This window comes from Peromyscus californicus, unplaced genomic scaffold (assembly GCF_007827085.1).
Source record: "Peromyscus californicus insignis strain IS unplaced genomic scaffold, ASM782708v3 Scaffold_10__1_contigs__length_136768540, whole genome shotgun sequence".
In the NCBI taxonomy this organism is placed as follows: domain Eukaryota; kingdom Metazoa; phylum Chordata; class Mammalia; order Rodentia; family Cricetidae; genus Peromyscus; species Peromyscus californicus.
The window spans coordinates 1,254,781-1,272,364 of NW_026294391.1; positions in this window are offsets into that span (position 1 = coordinate 1,254,781).

Below are 17,584 nucleotides of genomic sequence, written 5' to 3' on the forward strand. Positions count from 1 at the left end.
AAGGAGGTTACTGACCTCATGGCAGCCATGAAGCAAAGAGAATAATGGAGCTGGGGACTCAATATTTCCTTCAAAGGCATGCTCACAATGGTCCAAATTCTTTCTAATAGTCCCTACCTCCTAAAGGCTCCACCTCCTCCATTTATCACCACAAACCTAGTACCAAGCCATTCAAAATCAAGCCACAAGGAAGGTCATGAAGCCTCAATGAAACTAGAGGGAGCTGACCAGACTTGGAGTGCCAAAAATGATAGTAATATTAGTACCAAGTATTTGAAAAGAGTAACATCACAGCTTCCTGAGACTGCAAAGCTGAATTAATCAACAGACCAGAGGGAAAAAAAATCAGTAAAGAGCCGGGCAGTGGTGGTTCACGCCTTTAATCCCAGCACTCAGGAGGCAGAGCCAGGCGGATCTCTGTGAGTTTGAGGCCAACCTGGTCTACAGAGCAAGATCCAGAACAGGCACCAAAGCTACACAGAGAAATCCTGTCTCAAAAAAAAAACAAAAACAAAAAAAACAGTAGAGAGAAAAAGCAATAACAAGTATTGATAAGTTCCCTTATCTCTTAGGGGATGTGGTAGGCTTTGTTTATAATCACAAAATATTGAAGAAGGCCTGTTAGTGACTCAACTAGTGATAAGTTTCAGGACTTGTCTTAGTTAGGTTTACTATTGCTGTGATAAAACAAAATGACCAATGCAACTTGGAGAGGAAAGGGTTTATTTGGCTTACACTTCCACAGCACTGTTCATCATTGAAGGAAGTCAGGACAGGAACTCAAACAGGGTAGGAACCTGGAAGCAGGAGCTGATGCAGAAGCCATGGAGGAGTGCTGCTTACTGGCTTGCTCCCTACGGTTTCCTCAGCCTGCTTTCTTATAGAACCAAGGACCACTAGCTAAGGGATAGCACCACCCACCATGGGCTAGGCCCTTGCTCATTGATTGCTAATTGAGAAAATGCCTTACAGCTGGATCTCATCATAGGCTCCTCCTTCATTTTTGTCACAAAAATAATAGATCTGAGAAAGATTTGTAAAAACAACCAGCATGGAGCTGATATTTCCCATGAGCATTGGGGGTGCTGGCTAGACCATAACTCCACCTCCATTTCTCAAGGTGGGCCATGGTATCCCAACTCCAGCTGCTCAACATCCCCCAGAATACACTGCTGGTCTAGGGAAGGTCCCTGGAGTTAGCCTCCTTGGGTCCTCAGCTTAGGAATATAGGGCTTGCTTTGTGGGTGGGTGGCAGAGGTCTCATGTGGTTTGAAGGAAATCTACTTCTGAAGAAAAATAAAACTGCAGTTGGGTTTGTTACTGTGGTGTGCTTTCTTATACAGTCCAGGACCATCTGCCCAGGAGTGGCTCCACTCACAGTGAGCAGGCCCCTCCCTCATCAACCATCAATCAAGAAAATGCAAGACAGGCTTACCCACAGGCATTTTCTCAATTGAGGTTCCCTCTTCCAAAGTGACTCTAGCTTATTTAAAAAAAAAAAACTACCCAGGACAGGGGGTAAGAGAACAAACTCAAATGAGTGGAAGGGAAAAACAGAATGAAAGGAAACAAGAAGGAAGAAAAGGCTACAAAGTTCAAGGAACTTAGGTTAGTGGAAGGAAAGAACAGAAAGGAAGTAAAGGATGAGAAGGGAAAGGATGGAGAGTTGGAGGCAGAGAAAAGAAGAGAAGGGAAGAACATTAACAGAAGATGGAGTAAGTGAAGAGAGTGTGGGCAAATGAAAGGGATGGAAAGGAAAGTAGATTAGTTAAGGAAAGAAAGAAAGAAAGGTGAAGAACCAGGAAAGGGGAGCATTGGAAAGGGGGAAGGAAAGGATAGCAGTGGAGTGGGGGAAAGAGATGGAGTGGAAAGGAAAGAAAAAGGTATAGGAAGGGAGTTTAGGAAAGAAAAGCACAGGAAAGGAGAGTAAAAACAAAAGAGAGGGGCTGGAGAGGTGGCTCAGAGGTTAAGAGCACTGGCTGTTCTTCCAGAGGTCCTGAGTTCAATTCCCAGCAACCACATGGTGGCTCACAACCATCTGTAATGAGATCTGGTGCCCTCTTCTGGCATGCAAGAATGCAGGCAGAACACTGTATACATAATAAATATTTTAAAAAAAGAGAGGTAGAGAGAGGAAGAGAGGAAAACTAAAGAATTAGAAGTGGAGGTAAGTGAAGAGGGTTAACAGGAATTGCCCCGCCTGCAGGGCTTCAACGGGTTCTCGACCACCCTAAGGATGGAAAGACAGAGACAGGAGATACAAAGGAAACACACCAAGTCTAGATTCTGATCAAGGTGCAACTTTATTTTTCTCCAAGAGGGTTTATATAGTTTCTGCAGGGTCGGGGGAGCAAGAAGCTGTCATCTGCATAAGGTGGGGCAAGCTATCAGGATGTTTGTATAGGATGTTTACAGGGTGAAAGGGTCAAGGGCTCTGCCTCAATGTCCTGTTGCTAGGCAACCTGACTGTAAGATGATCTAGTTCCCTGTCTTATGGGGGTCTGTACTTTTCCACTAACTAGAGATTCTATCCTTGTCCCTGACATCTCCCCCTTCTTAGTAATAAATCTAAGGGCCAACATAAACCAGGTTTGAATGGTCTAAAAGGAGGGCTCTGAAAGAGGCTTTGCATGGAGGATTCCAGAGGCCCTATCCCTCTAAAGGTTGTGAAAAAAGGGTCCGAGAGGGAATGTCTCTCCAGACTCAAGCACCACAGGCGTCCCCATAGCGCAGGAATCAATGGACCGTGCAGTTTTTTGAGGGAGCAGAAATGGGTAAGCCAAGGCTGTTACTGCACAACCGCTATGCAACAGGGCATATAATCCAGGCTCTCGGGATTTTGGGGTACCATGGTCCCCAGCCTGTGCAGTCCCAGCTGCACTCCAATCATGCCTTGAGTGAGCCTTTTTCCCACACACAGGTGCAGCCTCCCCCGAGTGAAGGGGTCTGTGTGGGGCATCTCTCGTCAGGGGAAATTTCAACCCTGGAGTCCTGCATATCAAAGCAGTGGTAATGAACCTGGATCTGCCTGGCTGGCAGGTCTGTTATTTGGCTTCGGATGAACCGAGTGAGCCAGGAAAGTGCCCATGGCCCAAAGGCAAGGACCAGGAGCAGGCCTACACCAGGTCCTAAGAGGGAGGGAAGAAGGGTTGTTAGCTAAGGGGAGTTGGAAAACCAATTCTAGAACCACTCAAGCTCTTGTTCTCCTTTTCTTTTTTTTTCTTTTTCTAGTCCTTTACTAACCTACCATACTGACTACCCCGGTGTGGTCTGTAAAGAAGCAACATTCCTCTTTGAGCCCAGTACAAAGGCCACCCTGTTGTAGAAAGAGGAGATCCAGGCCTCTCCTGTTCTGTAAAACTACCTCAGCTAGGGAGGAAAGGGATGACTCGAGGGCAGAAATTCCCTGTTCAAATTGAGCAATACCTCATCTATGGACAGTCAAAGCTCAGATTAATGTTGGTTGTACAGGACCAGAGAGGCAATTCCTGTGCCTGTTCCCGTTGCTCCAACCCCCAGAAGGACTGCTAAGGTGATGGCAGTAACAGGCTCCCGTCAAGGCAGTCGTCTCAGCGCGGCTTCTCTTCCTAGAGATCTAGGAATTGATCTGAGGAATAATAGGTTAGTCTAGGTGGAAGGGACCTGAGTGCCCTGAGTGGCATCTCTGGTGCTACCCTGTTTGCTGTGCTACCTACCAGCCACAGGCTGTGTCAAGCTGGCCCAACATGGCTATGACCACCTGTGACACCAAGGCCAGCAGGTCCGACAAGTCTTTCTGACATCTTGGATGAAAAATTCAGCACTGCCCTTGGAAACATGACCCCTGCTGTCAGACTGGATTTGTGACAAGCAGTATCCCTGCTCAGCCCAGGATGTGATTGACTATGGGACTTGTATACTGTGTGAAAGGTCTCAAACAGTTTGCTGTAAAGTTCCCACTGTCCCCCCACAGGAACTCTGAGCAGATGATAACAGAGCTAAAGGGCTGGTGGGGGTTGCTGTGGGTGAGGACAACAGCCTGGAGGGCTTGCCGGAGGGAAAGCATTTGAAACAGAAGAAGTTTCCTCAGGAGAGGGGCTATCTCTCCTGGGCAGATCAGGTATATTTACAGCTCTAACCAGGCGTTCTGGTAACCATCTGGGAGCAGAGTGTATCTGGTCAAGAATGCAGGCCGAACCTCGTCCCCAAATAAGAACTGGGTTGGTACCCTTCCAATGCCCCGTGAGGGGATCTCGCCACATGGCTAGTGGTCGGGTGGCATCTGGAGAAGGGTGCCAGTGCCTGTCAGCAGCAGAGTGCCCTGCAGCATCTAAGGTGAGGAAGTTGAGAACAAACAGAGCATGGCTCAATTGATCTCTGGGGGAGGTAAAATGAAGGTTAGAAGACTTGAGGCGAGCCAACCAGGTCTTTAGGATCTGGTGGGCTCGTTCTATTATGCCCTGTCCCTGGGGATTGTAAGGTATCCCTGTGGTATGAATAATTTGTAGACTATCACAAAAGTTTTTGAAGCCTGTGCTGGTATAAGCAGGGCCATTGTCTGTCTTTATCTTAGCTGGTTTTCCCAAGGCAGAAAAGGCAAGAATCAGGTGAGAAAGAACATCCTTTGTAGCTTCCCCAGCATGAGGAGAGGCAAAGATAAAGCCACTAAAGGTATCTATAGAGACATGGATAAATTTTTGTCTGCCGAATTTGGGGCAATGAGTAACATCTGTCTGCCAGATTTGGTTGGGAAGGAGGCCTCGAGGGTTGACTCCCAAGTGTGGGGCAGGGTGAGAAACAACACAAGAGGGACATTGTTTGACAATTTCTCGGGCCTGTTGTTTAGAGATCTTAAAAAGAAGACGGAGGGTCTGAGAATTTAAATGGTGGATCTTATGGGCAGTTTGGGCCTGTAGGACTGAGCTGACCATGACAGGGAAAGTTAGCCTGGTGGCGGCATCTGCCTGTGCATTGCCATCAGTTAATGGTCCAGGAAGATCACTATGGGCTCTAATATGGCCTATAAAAAATGGGTGTTGGCGAGTCAGGACAAGCTGTTGAATCTGGGAGAAAAGTGGGGTGGCGTTGGAGGTAGGCCTTATGGCTGGAGAGGTTTCTAACAAGGGGATGGAAAAGACAATATAGGCACTATCTGTACAGATATTAATAGGTTGATCAGAATAGGTCTGAAAAACCTTTAAAATTGCTGAAAGTTCAACCAACTGTGCTGACCGGAAAGGCGTTAGGAAGGAGGTAGGGCGGCCTTGGGCCACAAAGGCTGCAACACCATTAGCAGAACCATCGGTAAAGACTGTAAGTGCATGAGAAATGGGACCAGTTTTTGTAATTTTTGGAAAGATGAAGGGATGTAACCAGGCAAAATGGAGCAAGGGGTCATCTGGGAGGTGATTATCCAAGGTCCCTGTAAACCCTGCCAAGGCAACACCCCACTTGTCTAAGGTTTGGAACAAAAACTGGGTTTGATCCTTGGAATAAGGTGTGAGTATGATATCAGGGTCCTTACCAAAATATTGGCGAGAGGTCTGTCGTCCTTTCATAATGAATGAGGCCACCTGTTCAGGGTAGACGGAAATGACTCTCGAAAGGGCAGCGGGCATGTGGACCCAGAGGAGTATCTTGCCTTTAAGTTTTGGTTCTTGAGCATGTTGCCAAAAGACTCCTGTGGGTGTGTGTGGTGTGGGCAGAACTATAAAATATAGAGGTATGGCATAGGAAATCTGAAAACAAGACTGTTGGTTAATGGCAATGGCTATCTGAATCAAAGCCTCATTGGCTGCAGGGGAAAGCACACGGGGTGATGTGGGGTCAGGGTCACCCCCGAGGATCTCGTAGAGGGGAAGGAGAGAATCCGTAGGAAGTTTAAGATAAGGCCTAAGCCATTGGATATGGCCGAGCAATTGTTGGAAATCATTTAGGGTATGGAGATGGTCAGTGCATAACTGGACGCGAGGAACAAGGACCCGGTTTGAATGGAGTTCCAACCCCAGGTAATTGAAAGGGTCCTGGGTTTGGACCTTATCTGGAGCAATCTGTAGTCCCAATCCATTAAGGGCTCTACTGAGTTCTGAAAAACATCGCTCAAGGGAGATGGGGTCAGGTGCAGCGAGGAGAAGGTCATCCATGTAATGTAAGATATATATCTGGGGCCAATTAAGTCTGACAGGGTCCACAGCCTGAGCCACGAATTTCTGGCAGAGAGTAGGACTGTTGGCCATGCCCTGGGGTAATACCTTCCATTGGTAGCGAAGCATGGGCCCCTGAAAATTGGGGCGGGGAAGGCTGAATGCAAAATAGGCTCTGTCCTCGGGGTGCAAGGGAATAGTAAAGAAACAATCTTTAAGGTCAATGACCATCTTGTAAAATTTAGCAGGAATAGCCACAGGTGAAGGCAATCCAGGCTGAAGTGCCCCCATAGGCCTCATTACCTTATTTACTGCCCTTAAGTCTTGAAGGAGCCTCCATTTTCCTGACTTCTTTTTGATAACAAATATAGGTGTATTCCAAGGGGAGTTGGAAGGCTCAATGTGGCCAGCCATAAGCTGCTCCTGTACAAGCATAGTGGCGGCCTGTAGCTTTTCTTGAGTAAGGGGCCACTGATCCACCCAGACAGGGGTCTGGGTCATCCAGGTAATTTTGTCTGCATGGGGTACAGGAGGGTCAGTGGCCGCTACTAAAAACCCGAATATCCCAGCCCATGTCTATCCTCCTTGGGAACGGGCTGAATTGGTTGGACTCTCCCCTGAGCTGCCTTGCCCAAGCCTGTGCCAGGGATATAATTCATCTGTAGCATTTGTTGTGTGACTGTAGAGTTTGGGCTATATAAGATTACTTGCATTTGTGAAAGTATGTCCCTTCCCCAAAGATTAACAGGCAGGCCCGGAACCACAAAAGGAGTGACAGTCCCCTGGTTTCCTTCCTCGTCCTTCCAGGAAAGTGTCCTCGAACTAATTAAAGGATTATTAGACTGACCGATTCCTTTTAAATCGGTGAGGGATGGAACCAGTGGCCAAGTGGATGGCCAGTGAGACTGTGAAATGACTGTGGTGTCTGCCCCTGTATCCAAGATACCCTGAAACTTCTTTCCCTCTATAGTAAGGGTGAGAGTAGGGCGATCCTGAGTAACAGGCTGGACCCAGTAGGCATCCGATGAACCCAATCCAGCTGACCCCCGAGGGGTGTTTGTAATTGAGGGATTATCACAGACAGAGGAGGGTAGAGGAACTAGCTGTGCCAGGCGCGTACCTTGAGGAATCGTGACCATGCCGTTTACAGCAGTGGCCAGAATCTTAATTTCACCTGTGAAATCACTATCTATTATGCCAGGGTAGACCTGGACCTCTCGGAGGGCCGCAGAAGCACGGCCAAGGACAAGCGCACAAACATTAGGAGGTAAGGGCCCTGTCACCCCTGTAGGGATGACCTGAGCCCCTTCAAGGGAGTTTAATACTGTTTCGGCGGCGGCACACAAGTCCAATCCGGCACTGCCTGGAGTTGCTCTCCGGAGGGAGGAGAATGGAACTGGGGCGGGAGAATTTGTTGAGGCTGGGGAGGCAAGAGGTGAGCGGACCTCAAGGCCCCAGGGTGCGCTCTTGGAGGCATTGGGGCCAGGGGCTGGCCCCTTTGGAAGTTTCCCGGCACCCGCGGAGGAAGGGGCTGACCGAGATAATTGACTTTTAACTTGCATTCTGTAGCCCAATTACAGCCCTTGTTGCAGCGGGGGCAGAGAGTGGAAGGCAGGGGCCTCATAGAGGTGGCCTCCTGAGCCAGCTGGGCTAAGGGCGCGAGGCTGTGACCTTTCTGGGGACATTCCCTAGCGAAATGTCTGGGTTGTTTACAGAAATAACAGGTGCGGGCTCCAGGCTGTTGTGAAGCCCTGACGGCAGCACCTATAGCTGATCCCATGGCATGGGCGGCGCCAACACCTGAACAGAGTCTCACATATTCAGACAGGTCTGCTCTGTTTTTATGAGGGCGGAGGACTTCCTGGCAGGCAGGGTTTGCATTTTCAAAGGCCAAGTGTTTAACAAAGGTGCTTTCGTGTTCGTTCGGCCCAAAAAGTCTCTCAGCTGCATCATTTAAGCGAGAGACAAATTCACTAAAAGGTTCATCAGGGCCCTGACGAATCTTTGCTAATGAGGTGGTAGCCGAACCCTTTGGGGGCAGGCGTTTCCAGGCCCGGACTCCCGCGTTTTGAATCTGGGCCAGGAGGCCAGGAGGGAATTTTGCCTGTGCTGCATTTGTATCGTAAGGGGGGTTGCCGAGGAGTTTCTTTACTGTCCAAGTTTTTGAGGACGGCTGTTCAATATTTTTTTGAGCAACTTCTCGACAATTTTCTGTAAATTCTGTTTTCCAGAGGACAAAGTCACCCCCAGAAAGAGCCGCACGGGCAAGAAAATACCAGTCATTAGGGGTCAACCAATGTTCGCTCTGGTTTTCCACCAAGGCTAATGTAAAAGGAGCCGTAGGACCATACTGAGCACAGGCAGATTTCAGCTTTTCAACTAGGCAGAAATTTAATTTGTGATAAGTCTGTCCTGGCCGGGGGGGGGGGGGGGGGGGGGGGGGGGGTGTCCTCTGGTGATGGTCCTCCTCCTCCTCCCCTTCTTCCCCCTCCTCATTTTGATCTTCCAAACCCCCTGAGGGGCCGCTCTGAGCGGCTGGCCGCCTTGGATGAGTCCCCAGAGGTCTGACTCCTGGTAACAGGAAATGCCAGGACAGGCTGAGGCTTACTCTTCGATTTACTAGATTTTTGAGATGGTTTTAGCGGACCGGGAGCCACCATTTCAAGGGCAAGATCTTTTAAGTTCTTTGTCGAGAGTTTTCAATTCCCTTAAAAGCTCAACATGTTCCCTGCGAGCCTGGAGGGCCCGTCTCAGTGAACCAAGATCTGGGACAGGGGGAGCCAACTCATCAAGAATAGGCCCGCAAAAATGGGGAGACGAGAAACATAGGGAGGGGACATTGCGGAAGGGGGAACTACCGGAGATTTTTGAGGTGGTATAAAAGGGCCCAAGGACTCCTGTGTTAAGGGGAGATTTTTGCAGGGGGTCCAGTCTGGATTATGGTAACGGGCCACCCCTTTCTCTAGGGAAGCCACCTCGGTGGGATGTAGAGGGGAGTTAGAGGTCAAATTATTAACAGAGGGATGAGGATGGGCAAAAGTGGACTCCTGGGGATTCCTAGGTTTAAAAGTTGTGAGCATCCCCTCTTCCATAGAGCGCAGGTCGTGAACCGAGGGACAGACTGAAGGCGGACCAGAAAGCAATTGGGGGTCTTAGGGCAGGTAGAGGGGGAGCGAAAGGCTTCTTTGAAGATTTTTTCTCCTATATTTTAATAACCTCATGTATGTCAGGGGAATGTTTATAGACCCTGAGAATATCAATAATCAACAAAGGCTTTAAGGTCTTTTTTCTTTACCCTAGTTCCTTGTATCTTGAGGGGCTCATTTAGGCCAGAAATAAATAAATCTCGTGACGAAGTTGCCTGTCCCATGGCTCGTCACTTTCTTACCTGCATCGTCTCCACCCTCCTCCGAGATCGTGTCCTGAACTGGGCGATTTCAGGGGGATCCAACAACTTCACCAAGGCCTTGGTCTTCCTCCGGGAGACGACGTTCCGAATCCTCAAGAGGTGGTTTCATCCACGTTGGGCGCCAGTTTGCCCCGCCTGCAGGGCTTCAACGGGTTCTCGACCACCCTAAGGATGAAATGATAATGACAGGAGATACAAAGGAAACACACCAAGTCTAGATTCTGATCAAGGTGCAACTTTATTTTTCTCCAAGAGGGTTTATATAGTTTCTGCAGGGTCGGGAGAGCAAGAAGCTGTCATCTGCATAAGGTGGGGCAAGCTATCAGGATGTTTGTATAGGATGTTTACAGGGTGAAAGGGTCAAGGGCTCTGCCTCAATGTCCTGTTGCTAGGCAACCTGACTGTAAGATGATCTAGTTCCCTGTCTTATGGGGGTCTGTACTTTTCCACTAACTAGAGATTCTATCCTTGTCCCTGACAAGGAATAATGGAAAATAGTATAAATAAAAGAAAAGAAGTAAATAAAAATGAAGGGAAGGCTGTAAAAGCAAAGAAAGTAAGTGGATGGGAGGGAAGGGCATCGAAGGGATGAGGGAAGGAAGAAGTGGGAAGAATGTACAGGAAAGAAAAGGAAGACAAGAGAAAGAAAAGGATGGGGAGGGAAGACAAAGAAAAGGAGGATGCGAGGAAAAGAGTCAAAGGCCGAGAAAAAAGAGGGAAAGGAAGTTAGTAAAAGAGAACTTGAAAGTGTCAGTAAATGAAGGGAAGCGACAGAGGGGAGAAGGGTGGAGGGAAGGCTGGGGAAAGAAAGTGCAAGGAAGCCTAGAAAAAAGACGGACTGAGAGGGGTCACGGAGGAGGGAGTGCACTTTATGAGAAAGGGATGGTGCAGAAGGGAAGAGAAGGAAAGGGAAGTTAAGAGAAATGTGGAGAATGAAAGGAAGAGAATAGAGGAAAGAAGTGAAAGGGAAATGAATGGAGAGAAAGGAAGAGGGATAACTGAAATGAATGGAAGGCAGAACAGAATGAAAATATAGAAGGACATTAAAACTAAGTAAAGGATATAAAGGCAAATAAAGTGAGTAAATGGGAAGCAGGATATAATGAAGGGTTGGGAAGAAGGAAAAAAGACAGGAGTAGACAGGAAGGGAAGGGAGAGGCCAAGGAATCAAGGAAGGGCAAGGTTAGCATCCAAGGAAGTGGAAAGGTAGTAAAGGAAATGGAATGAAAGGCAAGAACAGGAATGGAAGAGGAATGTGGGAACGGGAACCAGAAAAGGTGAAGTGCAAGAAAGGAAATGGGACAGACAAGGAAGGCAAAGAAATAAAGAGAAGGAAAATATTACTATCATTTTTGGCACTCCAAGTCTGGTCAGCTCCCTCTAGTTTCATTGAGGCTTCAGGTTTGTGGTGATAAATGGAGGAGGTGGAGCCTTTAGGAGGTAGGGACTATTAGAAAGAATTTGGACCATTGTGAGCATGCCTTTGAAGGAAATATTGAGTCCCCAGCTCCATTATTCTCTTTGCTTCATGGCTGCCATGAGGTCAGTAACCTCCTTCATATATTCATGTCACAGTAGTGTACTGCTTCACCACAGGTCTAAACACAGAAAGGGGAGGAAAGAGGGAAGGAGGGAAGGGAAGGAAAGACAGGTTTGGAAGCTATAGGACATGACTGGAAGGAAAGAGAATGGAAGAAAAGGGGAAGTGGAGGACATGAAGAAAGGCTTCTCAAGGGAAGAGAAGGGGAAGGAAGCCCATCTTTCAGTGTTCCATGACTTACAGCCTTTGCATTCTTGGTTTTGTGGGGGGTTTGGTTTTTGTTTGTTTGTTTGGTTGGTTGGTTGGTTTGGTTTGGTTTTGGTTTTTTGAGACAGGGTTTCTCTGTGTAGCAGTCCTGGATGTCCTGAAACTAGTTCTATAGACTAGGCTGGCCTCAAATTCACAGAGATCCACCTGCCTCTGCCTCCTAAATGTTGGGATCAAAGATGTGTGCCACCACTGCCCGGTCCAGTTTTGTGGTTTTTTTTTTAAGATTTGTTTTAATTATTATCACATATGTCCATGGAGGGATCTGAACTCTTGTCCTCTCAGTATGTGCTTTTAACCACTGTGCCATCTCTCCAGCCTTGGTTTTCTTTTTCTCAAATCAATTATTTCTTGCCTTTTATATTTTGTATGTGTATGGATATTTGGTCTGCATATGGGTCTGCGCATCACATGTGTGCCTGGTGGGTGCTTGCTGAGGCCATCAGAGGTGGTCCAGTCCCCTGGGACCGGAGTTACAGGTTGTTTTTAGATCTGAATGAAAATTCCAAGCAACCCAAAAGGACAGGTCCACTAACTAGGTCCAAAAGGACAGTCTTTGCTCAGCTCACACCAGGCTGATGATAGGATTGCTGGCAGATACTTTATGCATTCCTCGGGAACCTGTGATTCAGGTTTCTGTCTGTCAGGAAGAGTCACTTCCCTGTGTTCCCTTAGATGAGGGTTCTGGCTCCCTATTGACATGTACTTATGGTGCATATCAAAGCTGATGCTAGCCTCTGGTCCCTATTCACACACATTCACACATCTCAAAGACTACTTCAGCATCCTGGCTCCTCCTGTACCCTAATAATCTCCCAGGCAGCTCCAGTTCACGGACTTGCACCATCCCTCAGCTACTCATCCTTTTTTTTTCTTTAATGCCAAATGCTGTTTATTGAAGGAGGGAAGAGGTCTGAAATACAGGCTTACAGCACAATGGGAGAACCCTGGAGGGCAGAAGTTCGCTACCTGATGTTTTACAATCTTGCATCTACGCTGTTAACGCCCATTATGCAGGATACACAGACAAGGAACTTCCCTTAAGCATTCAGGAGGGTAGAATCCAGCAGGAAATTAGCATAGGGAAGATATCAAGGTCAAGGTCAGCAAGCAAGGCAACAGTTACCCAAAACAGTTACTAAAAAATGAGCTTCTGACTTAGGTTGCATGGGAAGTCAGCAGGTCACCTTACTCATCATGGAGACGCCTGCCCAGGCCACACAGGCACTCTGTCTTAGGTTGGTGGGCGCCCCCCAGGTATTACCCATCTCAGAATACTCATTATCTATCATACAGGCTCAGTTGTGTGTGAGTTGCAGAGTTAATTGCTGCCAAAGATCTCAAAGTGGCACTGGGCTTGCAATCTCTGTGTTCGACATAGAAAAGACCAACAGAGGTCCTATCCCACCCATAACCAGTAGGTTAAAGGCAACTGAGCCATTCCCTTCCTTAACAAGCCTTAATGCAAATTGGAGTTCTTGTAAGATGGTATCCTAAAAGCAAATGGAACTTGAGTTTATAAATTTATAATTTTCAAAGCCAATCGAAATGTATATAACTATTGAATTAAATTTATCATGCCCAATAGAATGAAAGATTAATTAACTGTTGTAGCTACTTTTGCTGCCAGGGTCTCCACTGTGCTAGCTGTAGTAAGCAATTATGAAATGGTAATCCCAGAAACAGTAGCAACGGTGGCCACCACTGCTATAATAGCAACAACAGCAGCAGCAATGTCAAATTCTCTTCTGGAGCGTGTGGACATCCACTGGCATGGATACAGCTCCAGGAACAAGAACCGCCAAGGCCCATTTTTCTTGAACCCAGCAAGACTTAGGCTGGCAGCTCTTCTGGAGAAACCAAAAGCATGGCTACAGTTCCTAGGCTTACTTTAATGTTTGCCAAAGCTGGCCATATTGGGCTCTCAATCTCCATTGGCATCAGAAGGGAAGAGTTTTTCATTAAGGCCCAATAGGTCTCTGTCATGTTGGGTTTCAGCAGCAGTCACAGGGCGAACACAGTGCTCAGGAATCCAAAGAGGAACCTCATTGTCCTGAGGAAAGACATAAATAGAACCCTGGGCCTACACCAACACCAGATCGGGTCTCCTTCAAATGCTAGTAGAAAGATCCTTCCATCGTTCCAGAGGGTGATTTGCAACAGGAGACCTCCAGTGGATCTGGATACTCCAGCAGAAACCACAAATAAAAAATTTAAAATATATAAAACAAGGGAAAGAATAGAATGTGAAGAGGAATGATGAGTCCCCAGTTCCCCCCCCCCCTTTTTTTTACTCCAGCAAAGTATGTTTGTTTGGCTCCTTTTTAAACAGTTTAAATTTTTTCTTTTTTTTTGTTTTTTTCATTTTTCACTATTTCAAATTAATCAATTTATCCACCTTTCTATTATCAGCTTGATACAGTATGTATTCCCATCTTAATTGTGAAATGTTTCATTGAGGCTTGCTCAGTAATTGAGTAAAACCAAAACTTATTATAAGCCACAGTCATCCTAGGGTCCCCCATGCTATATATATATAGTATCCATGATTCTGTGGGTTGTAGTCTGATTGTTCTTTATTTTATATCTAGAATCCACTTATGAGTGAGTACATACCATGTTTGTCCTTCTGGGTTTGGGTTACCTCACTCAGGATGATTTTTTTCTAGTTCCACCCATTTGCCTGAAAATTTCATGCTGTCATTGTTTTTCTCTACTGAGTAGTACTCCATTGTGTATATGTACCACATTTTCTTAAACCATTCTTCAGTTGAAGGGCATCTAGGTTGTTTCCAGGTTCTGGCTATTACAAATAGTGCTGCTATGAACATAGCTGAGCATGTATCGTTGTGGTATGAATCAGTGTTCCTTGGGTATATGCCTAAGAGTGGTATGGCTGGGTCTTGAGGTAGGTCAATTGATTCCTAATATTCTGAGAAACTGCCATACTGATTTGCACAGTGGTTATACAAGCTTGCACTCCCACCAACAGTGGAGGAGTGTTCCCTTTGCTCCACATCCTCTCCAACATTGACTGTCATTAGTGTTTTTGATCATAGCCATTCTGACAGGTGTAAGGTGGTATCTCAGAGTTGTTTTGATTTGCATTTCTCTGATGATTAAGGATGTTGAGCATTTCTTTAAATGTCTTTCATCCATTTGTGATTCTTGTTTTGTGAATTCTCTGTTTAGCTCTTTAGCCCATTTTTTAATTGGATTGTTCAGTATTTTGATGTCTAGTTTCTTGAGTTCTTTAAATACTTTGGAGATCAATCCTCTGTCAGATGTGGGATTGGTGAAGATCTTTTCCCATTCTTTTTTTTTTTTTTTTTTTTTTTTTTTTGGTTTTTTGAGACAGGGTTTCTCTGTGTAGCTTTGCGCCTTTCCTGGAACTCACTTGGTAGCCCAGGCTGGCCTCGAACTCACAGAGATCCGCCTGGCTCTGCCTCCCGAGTGCTGGGATTAAAGGCGTGCGCCACCACCGCCCAGCTATCTTTTCCCATTCTGTAGGCTGTCTTTTTGTCTTATTGACTGTGTCTTTTGCCCTGCAAAAGCTTCTCAGTTTCAAGAGGTCCCATTTATTAATTGTTGTGCTCAGGGTCTGTGCTGTTGGTGTTATATTTAGGAAGTGGTCTCTGGTGCCAATGCGTTCAAGAGTACGTCCCACTTTCTCTTCTATTAAGTTTAGTGTAACTGGATTTATGTTGAGGTCTTTGATCCACTTGGACTTGAGTTTTGTGCATGGTGACAGATATGGATCTATTTGTAATCTTTTACATACTGACATCCAGTTATGCCAGCACCATTTGGTGAAAATACTTTCTTTTTTCCATTGTATAGTTTTGGCTTCTTTGTCAAAAATCAGGTGTTCATATGTGCATGAATTAATGTCAGGGTCTTCAATTCGATTCCATTGGTCTGTATGTCAGTTTTTATACCAGTACCAAGCTGTTTTTATTACTATAGCTCTATAGTAGAGCTTGAGGTCAGGGATGGTGATGCCTCCAGAGGTTGCTTTATCATACAGGATTCTTTTAGCTATCCTGGGTCTTTTGTTTTTCCATATGAAGTTGAGTATTTTTCTTTCCAAGTCTGTGAAGAATTGTGTTGGGATTAGGATGGGGATTGCATTGAATCTGCAGATTGCTTTTGGTAAGATTGCCATTTTTACTATATTAATCCTACCGATCCATGAGCATGGGAGATCCTTCCATTTTCTGATATCTTCTTCAATTTCTTTCTTTAGAGATTTAAAGTTCTTATCAAAAAGTTCCTTCACTTGTTTAGTTAGTGTTATACCAAGGTATTTTATATTATTTGTGGCTATTGTAAAGGGTGATGTTTCTCTGACTTCTTTCTCAGCCCTTTTATCATTTGTGTATAGGAGGGCTACTGATTTTTTTTAGTTGATCTTGTATCCTGTCATTTTACTGAAGGAGTTTATCAGCTGTAGGAGTTCCCTGGTAGAATCTTTGGGGTCGCTTATGTATACTATCATATCATCTGCACATAGTAAAAGTTTGACTTCTTCTTTTCCAATTTGTATCCCTTTGATCTCCTTTTGTTGTCTTATTGCTCTAGCTAGAACTTCTAGTACTATATTGAATAAATATGGGGAGAGTGGACAGCTTTGTCTTGTTCCTGATTTTAGTGGTATCACTTTGAGTTTCTCTCCATTTAATTTGATGTTGGCTTTTGGCTTGCTGTTTTTGTTTTGGCTTGCTTTATTATGTTTAGGAATGTTCCTTGTATTCTTGATCTCTCTAAGACCTTTATCATGAAGGGGTGTTGGATTTTGTCAAAGACTTTTTCAGCATCTAATGAGATGATCATGTGGTTTTTTTCCTTTCAGTTTGTTTATATGGTGTATTACATTGACAGATTTTAATATGTTGAACCACCCTTGCATCCCTGGGATGAAACCTACTTGGTTGTGATGGATAATTGTTTTGATGTATTCTTGGATTGGGTTTGCAATATTTTGTTGAGTATTTTTGCATCAATGTTCATGAGGGAGATTGGTCTGTAATTCTCTTTCTTTGTTGCATCTTTGTGTGGTTTGGGTATCAGGGTAATTGTAGCCTCATAAAAAGAGTTTGGTAGTGTTCCTTCTGTTTCTATTGTGTGGAACAATTTGAAGAGTATCGGTATTAGTGCTTCTTTGAAAATCTGGTAGAATTCTGCACTGAAACCATCTGGTCCTGGGCTTTTTTTGGTTGGGAGACTTTTGATGACTGTTTCTATTTCTTTAGGGGTTATTGGTCTATTTAAATGGTTTATCTGGTCTTGATTTAATTTTGGTATGTGATATCTATCCAGAAAATTGTCCATTTCTTCCAGATTTTCCATTTTTGTGGAGTACACATTTTGACCTGATGATTCTCTGGATTTCCTTGTTGTCTGTTGTTATGTCTCCCTTTTCATTTCTGATTTTGTTAATTTGGGTGCTCTCTCTTTGCCTTTTGGTTAATTTGGCTGGGGGTTTGTCTATCTTGTTGATTTTTTTCAAAGACCAACTCTTTGTTTCGTTAATTTTTTGCGTTGTTCTCTTGGTTTCTATTTCATTGGTTTCAGCCCTCAATTTGATTATTTCCTGGCATCTATTTCTCCTGGGTGAGTTTGTTTCTTTTTGTTCTAGAGCTTTCAGTTGTGCTGTTAATTCATTGGTATGGGATTGCTCCATCTTCTTTACGTGTGCATTTAGAGCTATGAATTTTCCTCTTAACACTGCTTTCATAGTGTCCCATAAGTTTGGGTATGTTGTACTTTCATTTTCATTGAATTCTAGAAAATCTTTAATTTCTTTCTTTATTTCTTCCTTAACCCATTGATGTTTCAGGTGGGCATTATTCAGTTTCCATGAGATTTTAGGCTTTCTATAATTTTTGTTGTTGTTGAAGTCTAACTTTAAGGCATGGTGGTCCGATAAGATACAGGAGGTTATTCCAGTTTTTTTGTATCTGTTGAGATTTGTTTTGTGACCAAGCACATGGTCAATTTTTGAGAAGGTTCCATGGGGTGCTGAGAAGAAGGTATATTCTTTTGTGTTAGGATGGAATGTTCTGTAGATATCTATTAAGTCCATTTGAGTCATAACATTGTTAGGTCCTTTATTTCTTTGTTAAGTTTCAGTCTGGTAGATCTGTCTTTTTGTGAGAGTGGTGTGTTGAAATCTCCCACTAAGAGTGTGTGGGGTTTGATGTGCATTTTAAGTTTTAGTAATGTTTCTTTTATGAATGTGGGTGC